Raw genomic sequence first — 13,427 nt, 5'->3', positions numbered from 1 at the left:
ACATGAAAAAAGAGCAAGAGATTGATAGCTTGCTCTCAGAGACACTACAGACACAGGAATCTTGCATTTCCTTTGTAGTTAAGAACCAGATGGACCCAGAACTCTATCAAGTAGCTAGTTGAGAGTGTATTAAACAGGTAGGCTGGAAACTGGTCAGTGCCCATACTAGAAGCAAGATCCTCCTAAAAATTTGACAGTGACAAGTTGGAGTGGTACATATTACTAGAAGTATGAAGCCCTGGAACCAGAAGGACTACCTACTGACAAGGAGGACCAAGGTCCTGTTGGGGGAGAGGAGCTGCCTAGTCCAACAAAATCTATACCCTGCATTGCAACTTCCTGTGTTAAGAGAGAAAGAAGAGTAGTTGTCAGAGGTAACTGACAACATGTAAGAGGGGGTGGAAGACCTGATGTGCTGACTGGATCCCACCCACAGGGAAGTTTGCTGCTGTCGCCCAGGGATTCATGTAAGGAGCATTACTAGAAAACTCTCTGGCCTAGTAAGGCGCTCTGATTATTATCCATCAACGGTTCTTCAAGTTGGTAATAATGAGATGACAAAGAGTACTCCAAGGGCAATAAAAAAGGATTTTAGGGCCTTAGGACAATTAGTTGTAGGATCAGGAGCACAGATAGTGCTTTTTTCAATCCTTTTGGTACCAAGGAAAAAATATTGATAGGAATAGGCAGATCCCACAGATCAACACATAGTTGTGAGGCTGGTATCTTCTGAAAAACTTCAAGAGTTATGGCTATGGGATGATCTATTCAGCACCTGTTCTACCAACACCTGGTTGGGAGGTTGCACCTTTCTCTGAGTGGAAAAAGAGCTCTGGCAGAGGAGCCAGCAGGGCTCATTGGCAGAGCTTTAAACTGGCTTGGAAGCGAGAAAAGGAAAATACCCAGCTCACCAGTGATAATCAGTGGGACAGTGTGTCAAAACTTGAGGAAATGAACACTAATGGGCCACCTCCATCTGCTTCATGAGGGGCTGGCTACAAATTACAGCACCTGAAATGTTTCTCTATCAATACATGAGGAGCAAACAAGAGGAGCTCAAAGCTTCAATTCAGTCCCACAGATTTGATATCACTGACTTAAGTGAAACCTGGTGGGATCAGTCCTGAGACTGGAGTGCCCTGCTGGGCAGCTGCAGGCTCTTCAGGAGATGCACACAGGACAAAAGAGGCAGGGGGGTGGCATCATATGTAATGGAAGGGCTGGAATGTACCAAGCTTACAGCTGGAAATGGTGCAGTTGAGAGCCTCTGGGTAGGACAGAAGGGACAAATAATGTGGATGTCATTGTGGGAGTTTGCGACACACCTCCCAGCCAGGATGATGAAGTTGATGGATTATGCTTTGAGGAACTAAAGGATAACTCTAAATCAACTTCCTTTGTTCTTATGGGAGACTTCAGTTAACTTTCCAGATGTTAACTGGGAGCACCAAACAGATGGCACAAAGAGGGCCAGAAGATTCCTAAAACACCTGGATGACAACTTCGTGATACAGGCAGTAAGAGACACAACTAGGAAAGGCATCCTCCTTAATTTGCTACCTGCCAACAGAGAGGATGTTTTGAATGAAGTGTTGATTGGCCTGTCTTGGCCACAGTGACCATGAAGTGATCAAGTTAAAATCTCTGCTGACAGGAGGAAAGTGCCAGCAAAACTTCAAATCTGGACACAAGGAGTGCAGACTTCAGACTGCTCAGGGAATAAGTAGAAAATTGCCCCAGGAAACAATCTTAGGAAAATGCAGGGGTCCATCAGAATTTGTCATTTTCTAAGGACCACCTTCTAATGGCATTGGAGCAGACAATTCCTAAATGTCTGAAGTCAACCAAACGAGGCAGGAGGCTGGCTTGGAATCTTCTTCTGGAGGTAAAGCAAGAAAGGAAGATGTATGCCCAGTGGAAGCAGGGTTAGGTGACTTGGGAAGAATACAGAAATGCTGCTTGCCACTGGTAGGGAGAAGATTCATGTGGCCAAAGCTCAACCAGAATTGAAACTGGCCAGAAATGTGGGCAACCATAAAAGGATGTCTTTTTGAATACTGGCAAAAGGCAGGGCAGAAACAACATTGGCCTGTTATAGGGTGAGAATGGTCCCCTCACAAACAGAGACCAGGCAGAGGAATTTAATGCATTCTTTGCATTGTCTTCAACACAGATGGTGAACTAAAGGGCCCTGAGCAGGAAAAATATGATTGTGAGAATGATAAACTCCCAAGTGACCCTGAAGTTTTGAGGGATCTGCTGGCATCATCAGGACTGATCCCACCAGGTTTCATCATCCCATGGCACTTAACGTATTCAACTGAGAATACTTACAGAGCTGCCTGATTTTGTTACGAGGCCTTTCTTGACTGATTTTAGTGATCTTGGGAATCTGGAAAGGTTTCAACTGCCTAGAAATGAAAATATTAAAAAGGGCAAAGAAGATGACCCTGGAAATCACAGGCACATTAGTCTCATGAGCTTCAGTGCCTGGCAAGGTTATGAAGAAGATTCTGAAAGTTATTGAAAAACACTGGGAGGACAATGCAGTAACTGATCACAGTCAGCTCCACTTCATGAGAGGAAATTCCTGCTTATCAAACCTGATTTTCTTTTATAACAAGGTAACCCACCTAGCTGATCAAGGGAAGCCAGTTGATGTCATATTTTTGGATGTCAGTATGTCCTTTGATACTGTGCCTCACAGCATCCTCCTGGAAAAAATGTCCTGCACACAGCTGGATAAACACATCATGATATGGGAGAGCAGCTGGTTCATGGGTCCAGCACAAAGGGTTTCAGTGAAGGGGGTGACATCAGAGTGGTGACCTGTCACTAGATGGGTTCCATGGGGCTCCACCTTAGGCTCTGTGCTCTTCAGCATCTTCCGAAATGATTGGCTGCAGGACTGGGAGGGATACAAAGCCAGTTTGCAGATGATAAAAGACTTGAGAGGAGCTGTTGACTCTCTCAAGGGCAGGGAGGCCCTGCAGAGAGACCTTGAAAATTAGAGGGCTGGGCAATCATCAACCATATCAAATTCAACAAGAGAAAGTGTCAGATTCTTCACCTGGGATGGAGTAACCCTGGATGTACCGACAGATGGGGAATGAGAGACTGGAGAGCAGTGCCATGGAAAGGGCCCTGGGCAAGCTGAACATGAGCCAGCAGTGCCCTGGCAGCCAGGAGGGCCACCTGTGTCCTGTGGGACATCAGGGACAGCATCAGCAGCCGGGCAAGGGAGGGATTGTCCTGCTCTGCTCTGCTCTGCAGAGCAGCCTCACCTGCAGCGCTGGGGGCACTTTGGGTGCTGCAGTGTGAGAAGGACAGCACTGGAGAGTGTCCAGCGAGGGCATGGAGGGGTGAAGGGCACTGAGGGGAAGCAGGATGAGGAGTGACTGAGGACACTTGGTCTGTTCAGCCTGGAGGAGACTGAGGGGAGTCCTCACTGCTGTCTGTAACTTCCTCATGAGGGGAAGAGGAGGGGCAGACACTGATCTCTTCTCTTTGGTGAACAATAACAGGACCCGAGGGAATGGACAAAAGGTTTTTAACCCAGAAGGTGGCTGGCTACTAGAGCAGTCTCCCCAGGGAAGTGGTCACAGCACCAGCCTGACAGAGCTCAAGAAACATTTCAACAATGCACTCAGGCGCATGGTGTGGGGCACACCGATGCAGGGCCAGGAATTGGAGTCTGTGATCCTTGTGCTGCTTCAGAGACATGATTTGATTTTCTGGATGCTGAATGACAAGACAACAACACTAGCAAAAATTCATGAATTCTGAGGCAATTATCATTTGCTTTGGAGACTGCTATGAGATCATCAGAAATGCTGAATGTTATGTCTGGAGATCTAGGCTGCAGGGGACAAAACCCATCTGATTTACTGGAAAACCTAACAGAAGAGTAATACGTGGGAGAAGAGAGGAGGAAGATGAAGAGACTAAGGATGTTATCTTGTCATTTCAATCTAATATTTATTTATCTTTCAATCCAATGAGACTTGTTGTCTCAGCTCTTCCCTGTGCCACAGCATAACCTCCTTGGGGGTCACAACATTTGGCCTGTGGAAGGACAAGGACAGTAAGAGGACACGGATTTCCAAATGCAGTGTCACTTTCTCATCACAGGAAATTCCCCAACAATGGTGAAAAAAGACAGTATTTTTTACTTCCTCCTGATCTCAGGAATACAAGAACACTGCCTGGGACTTTGGGAAATCACCCAGTGATTTTTCCAGCTGGGAGTGTTGCAGGGAGGCTTTCAGTCCCAGAGGGTTGGTGTGGAATGCCCAGGGGTCCCATCTGTAGGCACACAGTGTGGCTGCCAGATACAGGTTATCAGGGCTATTAAGTGACAGTGTGACAAACAATCTTCTTGCCTGAAATTTGAAATCCTTTTGCCTTCTCTCCATTCTTTCTCTTGCTCATCATATGCTGCCTACAGCTGAGGCACCACATTTTGCTGTATTTCAAGTAGTGATATTGAGGAACTGTTTTGGGGTTAGAAAAAAAGAATATGACTCAGAAAAAACATGGTTATGATACAAATTGAAGAAAAGCAATGACTGTGTAGTAGCAACCGGCACACAGGCAAGCCAGAGGTTATTCAAAAGTATTAATTAGAATTTATGAAGAATGTGTGCTACTGTGGAAAGGAATGGGGAAAATCATAGAAGGCTTGTCCTTCCTTGTTCAGGGAAATGGAGCGCAGGAGGCACCATCTGACAAACAATGGCTGGTCCTGCTACTGGCGTGGCCAGGAGGGAGGGAGCTGTGGGAGGATGCCAGTGCCAGTAGCCAGGGTTAGAGCTAACTTTCTTCAGCCAGAGTGAGGTGGAAAACACAGGTGAGGCTGTGAACCAAATTCAGCTGGAGTGCTGTCATGCAGCAAACTCCTCACATCTCAAGCAGCAGCATCCACTGGGCAGCATCCTGCTGAAGCTGCTTCTCACCCTCCCAGGTCCTTTGAATATTGTTTGGATGCTGGTTGTATGTGACAGGGTCAGAACTCAGATTTCCAGGATATAGTAGCATATTCACACCAGCAGACAGACTGAGTGCCAAAGGCCCCCAGCAGTGTTGCAATGGGTGAAGCAGAATGGTGGCCATGGACACTTGCGTGGTGCCCCCTCAGGTAAAGCAAAGTGAGAAGATGCAGGGCTGTATATGCTCCCATTCTGTCAGTACCAGAGGAGTTTCAAGTTTAATTGCTGCCTTTATAGATCAGAGCAGCATTGGCTTGAACAGCTTGTCCTTTTGGTTGGTTTTAGGAGAATCAGCATATATAACTGCTTCTTCCCACATCACAGCCGTCATCACTCACACTGCATTAAAAATGGCTCCCTATTTAGCTGCATTACTCAGAGGGAGGATCTGCAGCCTTGTCTTGGATGAGGATTTAGCTGAGACACCAGAATAGCAAGCTCTAGCAAGAGAAGAGCATTGAAAACCTGCCACAGGATCCTACTGTCACCAGGGGAGAAGGAAAACCATGGCTCTGAAACAGGGGATGAGATGATCACAGTTGTAGTAAGAGGAGAAGAAGTTCATTTTTTTGCCTCTCCTAGTGTCTCATGGCACAATCACAAGCAGGAGACAAAACTCTGCTCTCTGCTCTGGCTAACTAGATAATTTGTCCTGGTAGGTGTCACAAGGGAGTCCTAGTATGATTAAGTTTGAAACAATTATGAAAAGAATAATAACTAACTAAACATATATAATTAACTATAAAAAGTGTTGGGCTTTTGATGTAGTGCAGGGAAGCCTTGGCTAGGCTCTGCCAGTGGTTACCCTCATAACCACATAATCTTGGCTTTGCAATGAAAAAGAAACCAGAAGTATTAAAGGCCTGCCATGCACTGAGGTCTCCAGAAGTGGTAGATTCCCATCCTGTTGGTCAGTAATTCATAGAGTGAGCCCTTTCTTTCCTGAACATGTGCAACCCCACAGTATCCACTTCTCCATTAGTCACACAACCCTCTTCATGAACAGTATACTACAAGAAACGAAGGTAGGACTTGCAAAGGCTGAGATGAAATCAGATGAGTGTCACAACACTTCTGACACCAGATTTGGGTGCATCTTCAGCAGAGGATGGAGCTCCTGGCTGCCAGGCAGCAGGCTGGACTCTGACAGGACCAGGCTTCTCCTTGCTGAAGATTTGAGAATGAGATCAAGCAATGCCTGGCCCACTTATGTGGGTCTCTATCCACATAGGAAGCTCCTTTACCCATTCTGCCCTACAAATAAGCCTTGCAGAAAATGACCTGCTTCTGTCCTTTAGAAGATGCAGGTGGATAGCTGATACTCCTGTGGGAATTTTACTAGGTGTTCTATGTGAAAAGTGCTTGTGCTACTGTCTTCCTCCTGAAGCTGGCTACCCCTTTATGCACAAGCAGTCCTTTCACAATTTTCTCCTGTGGCAGAGTTTACCACAGCTTCTCCAAATATATGTGGGCCTGGCATCTGAGTATAGCTGAGTGCCTCACTGTGTAGTGCTCTGCTGCAATTCCTGTATATCTGGGGAATATATTCCTGTACTTCTGTATAGTGGGGTTGTCCATCAACCATTCTGTTCAGGTAAGAAGGCTGAGGTGCTTCCTCTGCCATCATAAAATTCTGATCTCCTACAGCATCCTCCATGTTAATCATGTAGAATATGAGTTTATGGCCCAAATTCACAGTCTTCCACCTTCATTTCCTCAAGTTACAGCTGACAAGTAGGTGAAAGTTCACAAACATCTCCCTTAATCGTTCCATCTGACCGTGCTGTTTGTCAGCAGCTGGCAGGCTTTGGGAAGCGGGGGCCTGCGGCTGGCGGCAGGCTGTGGCCAGGGCCGTGGCGTCTCGCATGCCTGCCCTGACCCTGCGGAATGCCGCAAGCCAGACCATGTCACTGCAGGCTCGTGGCCTGCCACAGGCACAGGGCAGGTGCCAGGATGCCTTGCACTCTGCTGGCGAGCACGGCCACAGGACACAGGCTGCATGCCACATGCCACATGCCACAGGCCACAGGCCACAGCCCTCGCTGCCCGCCCGGCTGCGGCCTCCCCTCGCCAGCCCCAAGCCGTGTGGGGGGCACAGAGCCACGCAGAGCTGTAAGGAAACTTGTCAGGGAGGCACAGCTCTTTGTCAGCCCTTTGCTGTGTTATATTTTCCAATCCGTATCCAACCTGACCACAGAATCACAGAATAGTCTGGCCTGGAAGGGACCTTCTGGATCATCTCATTCCAACGCCCTCACCAGGAGAAGGGACACCTCCCACTAGACTGCACACTTATTTGCTGAATTTTGATATGGAATCAAAACCTTATAGCAATAATCTTATAATGTAAAGTAATAAATTTTGACACTTCTCATCTTCATGATTCTACATTGTTAGACCAAACTGAAATTTAACTGGTAGGAAAAATGTTGGGAGACAAAAATATGCTGTAAAAGGCCAAAGCAACAGATACAGAGAGAAATCAGTAAAATTATGCAAACAGAGATTAAAAAAAGCTTCTATCAGAAACTGTGGCTTTGAACTTTGTTATCTCAGGTCTGGAACCAACAATATGGATACTCCACAGTGGGAAAGTGAGAATGAAACAGAGAGAGATTAAAAGGTAAATTAAAAATGCAGTGAAACAAAACTGTGATTTTTTTCAGTAGTGCATTTTCCCCTCATTCCTTGAAATAGTCATTAAATAAACTTTGGCTTGGCAGAAAATCCAGGGCTCTTTAAAGACTCCTAACATAATCTGATATGTAGCTCTATACTATCTATTTTTAAAAGGGATTTTCCTAAGAAACATCTTGTCAAAATTAGAGTCAAGGGGACAATTCACAGTGAATAATTTATTTAGCATATTTTTGTATATTTTCTATTCCCAGGTTGTTCAGGAGGCAATTGTAATTCCTTAGAATATGTCTGAGTTTACTCACAAAAGGTTTTAAGGGAATTATTTTTAGACAGGATTCATGGCTGAAAATGATACCTGCTACTTGATCTCTGTTGGTCAGTTATTATTATAGTCAGGCAACTATTCACAGTTGAACTAGACACAACTTATTTTAAAAATGCAGACTCATTTCTGTTTGCAAATTATCCCTGATGAAAACAGGTTTTTGTGGGACTGTTTATGTTTCACCACATACGACCTGGTAATATAATATGTATTTGGTATTCATGTCTTCTCATCTGAGCAGTGCTGTGCTGAAGCAGCTTCCTGGCCAGATGATGAAAATCACATATAGTCTGTTTAAATTAATGAGTTATCAGCCAATGTTCATAAATGTTCAATTAATCTGCAGTTTAGACAACAAATAGAAAGCCACTTTGGTGCAAATGCTCCTGCAAACGTTTACTGACTACTTTTCATCAACATCTCGTGAACAGCTCTATGAATACGATTCCTTTATTGGCACCATTGTCGTGAAAGGAGGCTTGATAACAACTGGTGAATCAAAAGGTTTTGCACACAAATGCCTCTGGTCTTTACTGGGCCATGCAATTTTGATATAATATGTAGCTGTGGTTGCCCATATAGATTGAGATATTTCTCTTATTCCCTGGCCAGTCAGTAGGGGCTTTATCTTATTTGGGAAACTGCAGAGGAAGTTTTCTACCTGCAGACATTGCAGTCCTCCCTAGCTCTACTCCAGGACCTGCTTGTGCCAAGTGAAAGCCTCTCATGGGGTCCTTAATCTCTGCTCATTACCTGAGGATCAGGCACTGTGCTGGGAGATCAATGTCAACTCTGTTGCCTTCAGGTGAATCTGTGGCCTCAGGTGAGGATGGGGAAAGCGTTTTTTTCTCCTCGTTCTCAGCTTTTCTGCTATTCACATTTGTCCAAGTAATTGCAGAAGTAAATATATTCCCTGAAATACATTTACTATTTTTCTGAAAAATGATGGAACACATTTGGAAAAAAAAACCTCTGCAGCTTACAGAGCAGCAGCAAAAACTGGCAGGAATAGATGTTCCAGTCGGGCAGCGCTCAGAACATCAAGGACAGAGTTCTCTGTTGAAAATGGATGCTTTTAAAAAAAATGCAGACTCATAGAAATATAAAGGTGCTGCATACTTTGTACTGTATGTCTCTTCAGATGCTGCATGTGGTCTGTGGGAGATCCAAAGCTTTGAGCCTCAGGTGATACTGCAACTGCAGCTGATGTTATTCTATCCACATGCAGAGAAGCCGTGGATGGCTCCACCTGACATGGCATGGCTGGTATTTCCAAAGAGGCTTCTCATGGACCCTTGTCCACATAGCCAGTCTTGACCCAGTTATTTGTGTGGCTACAGTCAATTCCCTATTGCTGAAGAGACACAGGTGGCTTATCCTGACATAGAAAATCAGAGAAAATGCTTGCTGGCAGTAGTTTAGGACGGAAATTCACCAAGTGTCATCGTTTATGGAAGTTCTGAATTCAGAAGTATATTGAGAGGTTGTATCTGCCAAATCCTCATGGCAATGAGTCCATGCTGTTACTTGCAATGGAACAGTGTTGTAATCTTCGCTGCAGTGTTGTTATGGCCTCTCTGCTGGGGCTCTTCTCCTTTCTCTGCAGCACAGTCCTTTCTCTCTTCTCAGGGGCTCCTCTTGGGCTCTTGACCCGCCCCTATTTATCTCAGTTGCCTTCACGAGCTACAGCTGCTGCCCAACTAAGGACCCTGCAGCTGCAGCTCATTTGGAGCAACTCAGAACCACACAGGTGTTACAATACAACATATATTCAGGCCCCCACATTTCCCCCCTTTTCTTTTAACAATTATAATATACACACAGTCCCAGCTCTCAGGCTGCCTCTTCTATAGTCCCAGCTCTCTGGCTGCCATACACGTAAAGTCCCAGCTCTCAGGCTGTCACAGCTCTCGGCTGTCCGGGGGATTCCATACCTTCTCTCTCTCGATGTTTGGCTGCACGTTCGTCTTCACACGGGGTCACCAGTTGTTGCAATCTTTGCTGCAGTCCCAGCTCTCAGGCTCTTCTCCTTTCTCTGCAGCACAGTCCTGTCTCTCTTCTCAGGGGCTCCTCTTGGGCTCTTGACCCACCCCTATTTATCTCAGTTACCCTCACGAGCTACAGCTGCTGCCCAACTAAGGACCCTGCAGCTGCAGCTCATTTGGAGTAACTTGGAACCACACAGATCTTACAATACAACATATATTCAGGCCCCCACATTTCCCCCTTTTCTTTTAACAATTATACAATTATAATATACATACAGTCCCAGCTCTCTGGCTGATATTCCAAAGTCCCAGCTCTCAGGCTGCTATCTTCTATAGTCCCAGCTCTCTGGCTGATATTCCAAAGTCCCAGCTCTCTGGCTGCCACAGCTCTCGGCTGTCCGGGGGATTCCATGCCTTCTTTTGATGTTTGGCTGCAGGTTCTTCCTCATCTTCTCCTTTCTCTGCAGCACAGTCCTTTCTCTCTTCTCAGGGGCTCCTCTTGGGCTCTTGACCCACCCCTATTTATCTCAGTTACCTTCACAAGCCACAGCTGCTGCCCAACTAAGGACCCTGCAGCTGCAGCTCGTTTAGAGTAACTTAGAACCACATAGGTCTTACAATACAACATATATTCAGGCCCCCACAGAACAGTACCCAAGGGTGTGTTCATACTACATATCTTGGCAGGTGAGACAGGATGGGTTGTGGTCGCCAGTGTATCCACCCACAGCATCACCACCTGAGCCTTGAAAACAGGTGAACAAATAGAAATATGTTCAAGGAAAACACATATTCATCTCTGCCTACGTCTTCAATTCACAAAGAATGTCAGCTGCTCAGTCAAACGTTGTAAATGAGACAATGCCTCATTTAGTTGTGTGGTTATTGGTAAAAAGAGTAAATTTAACGTGAAATTCAAACAGCACTTCATGATGAGTTTAGTAAATGTAAAACAGACTTCCATTTGCATTTGTTTCCCCCAGGTGCCCATGCTTTATATACACTACAGCTACAATAGCTTTGTTAAGAAACTTGACTTGGTCTCTGTTAATATCATTATCACCTTTGCAGACATGGTTTAGTTTTCTGTCTCTTTTATAAGTGCAGTAACATCTTTACATCTGTCATACATCTTTCCACCTGGTAATTAGTGGGTGAAAATGAGAGAGTTTCACTTTGCTGTCCTCTGAAAAAATTCCCAGATTTCATGGTAGCTCAGTTTTACTAATAAATACTGTTATTTCTCAAAGAGAAAATTCTTAGTAGGACAAAAAAAACCTCAAACAAAAAACCAACAACAACAAAAAACAAACCCCAAACCACATAAACCAACAAAAACCCAACAAAAAACCCCAAACCAAACAAACAAAACAACCCCCCCCAAAAAAACTCCCCAAAAAACAAAACCCAAAAAACCCACACCTCTCAAAAAAAACCCCAACCACAAAAAATTAAACAAAAAAAAATCCCCCTGTCTACTCAAAAATTGCTCCACAAAGTCAAGCAGAACAATAAGCCAAACGAAGCTTTGATAGAGCAGGTGCCTTGCTGCAATGGCAGAACTTTTTAATTGCTTCTGTTGAAACAGTATTTCTGTTGAAGAATTAGGTCAGTTTAAGTAAGTGGAAGTATAATAATTTGAGGTTAAACTGCACCTAATGACAAGAAATGTTTACTCTAGCCTAGTGCACATAAACACAAGCACCATGAACATGAGGGTGAGTGACAAACTCTTCAGGATGGAAACCACAGAGGAAACTTTCTGGTGAAAGCACAGATGATACCCTTCCAAGGATGCTCCTGTTTTGATAAAACTCTTGTTTTGTCACAAAAATTTAGTTATTTAAATGCTCCAAACTAGCCTGAAGTTTCAGCCTAGGAAGACCTATGGCTTGATGACATTAGGTGGTGGTGGGGTGTCCTCTGTGATCAGCTGTGATGCCCCAACTTTGTGACCTGTCCCTGAACTTCCCCTGGGACTGCCAATGGTCAGGCACTGAGGGATGTTCGTCAGTGGTCCTGGCTGGTCACCTACTGTAATTGCACCCAGGCATAACAATGAAAGTTTTGAATTCAGCTGAATCTTTGTCAAAATATGAATTAGTAGTTCTGACTGAAATCTTTTAACTTTTGTCCCAATGTCCCCTGTGTTCTTCTGCCCTGGTCTCCAAGCCACAGAGCAATGAGCTGGAGTCATGGGCTGAGAGATGGGGTCAGGTAGTCAGTTCTCCAGGTGCTGGTTCCCAAGCCAGTCTCTCCAGCTTGTGAGTACCCTGTTTGTCACAAACTGCCCCAAGCTACTGCAATACCCAAATTATTCACTGGAACACTTTGCCTTGAGGGGACCACAAGCTCTATTTCTTTAATGATTTTAATGGTCAGAATAGTGCCAGGTCAAGCCATTTAATTGTGTATTTAATTAGTCATCTGTATGCATGAAACTTAAAGGTGTTCAGCTGTGCTATTTTATAGGGATTAACTAAGTGGTAGTAAATCATCTATGCCAGCAATAAAAGTATTTATAGCAGTACTTTTTTTTTTTTTTTTTTTTTTTTTTTTTTTTTTTACTATTATTGCTGCACTGTTTGTACTGGTAGACATCTGTATAAGAATAGTTCTGCTCAAAGGGATGGGAGAAATACAGTTTGAGATTTTTGTCTGACATCACCTGAAACCAGCTGTGGGCAACCCAGAAGAAGCTGAATAGAGCTGAATAGTGAAGTTCATAGGCAGATGACCCAAAAAGCTATTGTCAGCTGCAGGCTTGCTGTGTAACAGTAAATAAACATACAAGCAACTTGGCCCTGTGGAGATTCATAATTTAAAGAAGAGCACAACAAGAAATATGATCTGAACTTCTAGGTAGTAGTGCTCTGTCTTGAATAAATCTTAAGAGTATTTGGCTACTAACAGTTCACAAGTTTGTGCTGGCAAAATATTTCCTGGAGTCAGTGAAGTCAGCCACCCAGTCTTGCTTGTTCTGTGAGCAAACAAACTATTTTCTATGTAAGTGCCATTGAAATGCTGCACAGAATTATAAGACCATGATCTGCATAGATAAAATGTGTGTTTTGAAGCATAGACATTTTTTTGCAACTACATCACATGGATAATCCCTCCTAAACAGAACCAATGTGCTCATTATTATTTTTACCCCAATGTTTTCCATGCTGAATTTCACAATAAATCTTTCAGGAGAACACTGGCAGTTTGTTTGGAGCACTGACCTGTGAAACAGAGGAAAATAGATATTGTTAAAAGTCTTGGCTTGCTTGCGCAGGGATCATGTGGCAGAGCCAGGTAACTTTTGAAGTGGTGCACAGGGAGGGGCATGAGCAGTAAATGCTGCAATAACAACACAACTGACCTGAGCGTGTAAGCCTCTTTGCACTACTTGGCATGTTTAGCCCAATAAATAACATCACGAGACGTCCATTCCCATCATGTTGTTATTCCCGCATGACCCAACTAGGCAGCCAAAGGCCC

This window comes from Zonotrichia albicollis, chromosome Z, assembly GCF_047830755.1.
Source record: "Zonotrichia albicollis isolate bZonAlb1 chromosome Z, bZonAlb1.hap1, whole genome shotgun sequence".
Taxonomy (NCBI): domain Eukaryota; kingdom Metazoa; phylum Chordata; class Aves; order Passeriformes; family Passerellidae; genus Zonotrichia; species Zonotrichia albicollis.
This window is presented reverse-complemented; position numbering follows the sequence as displayed.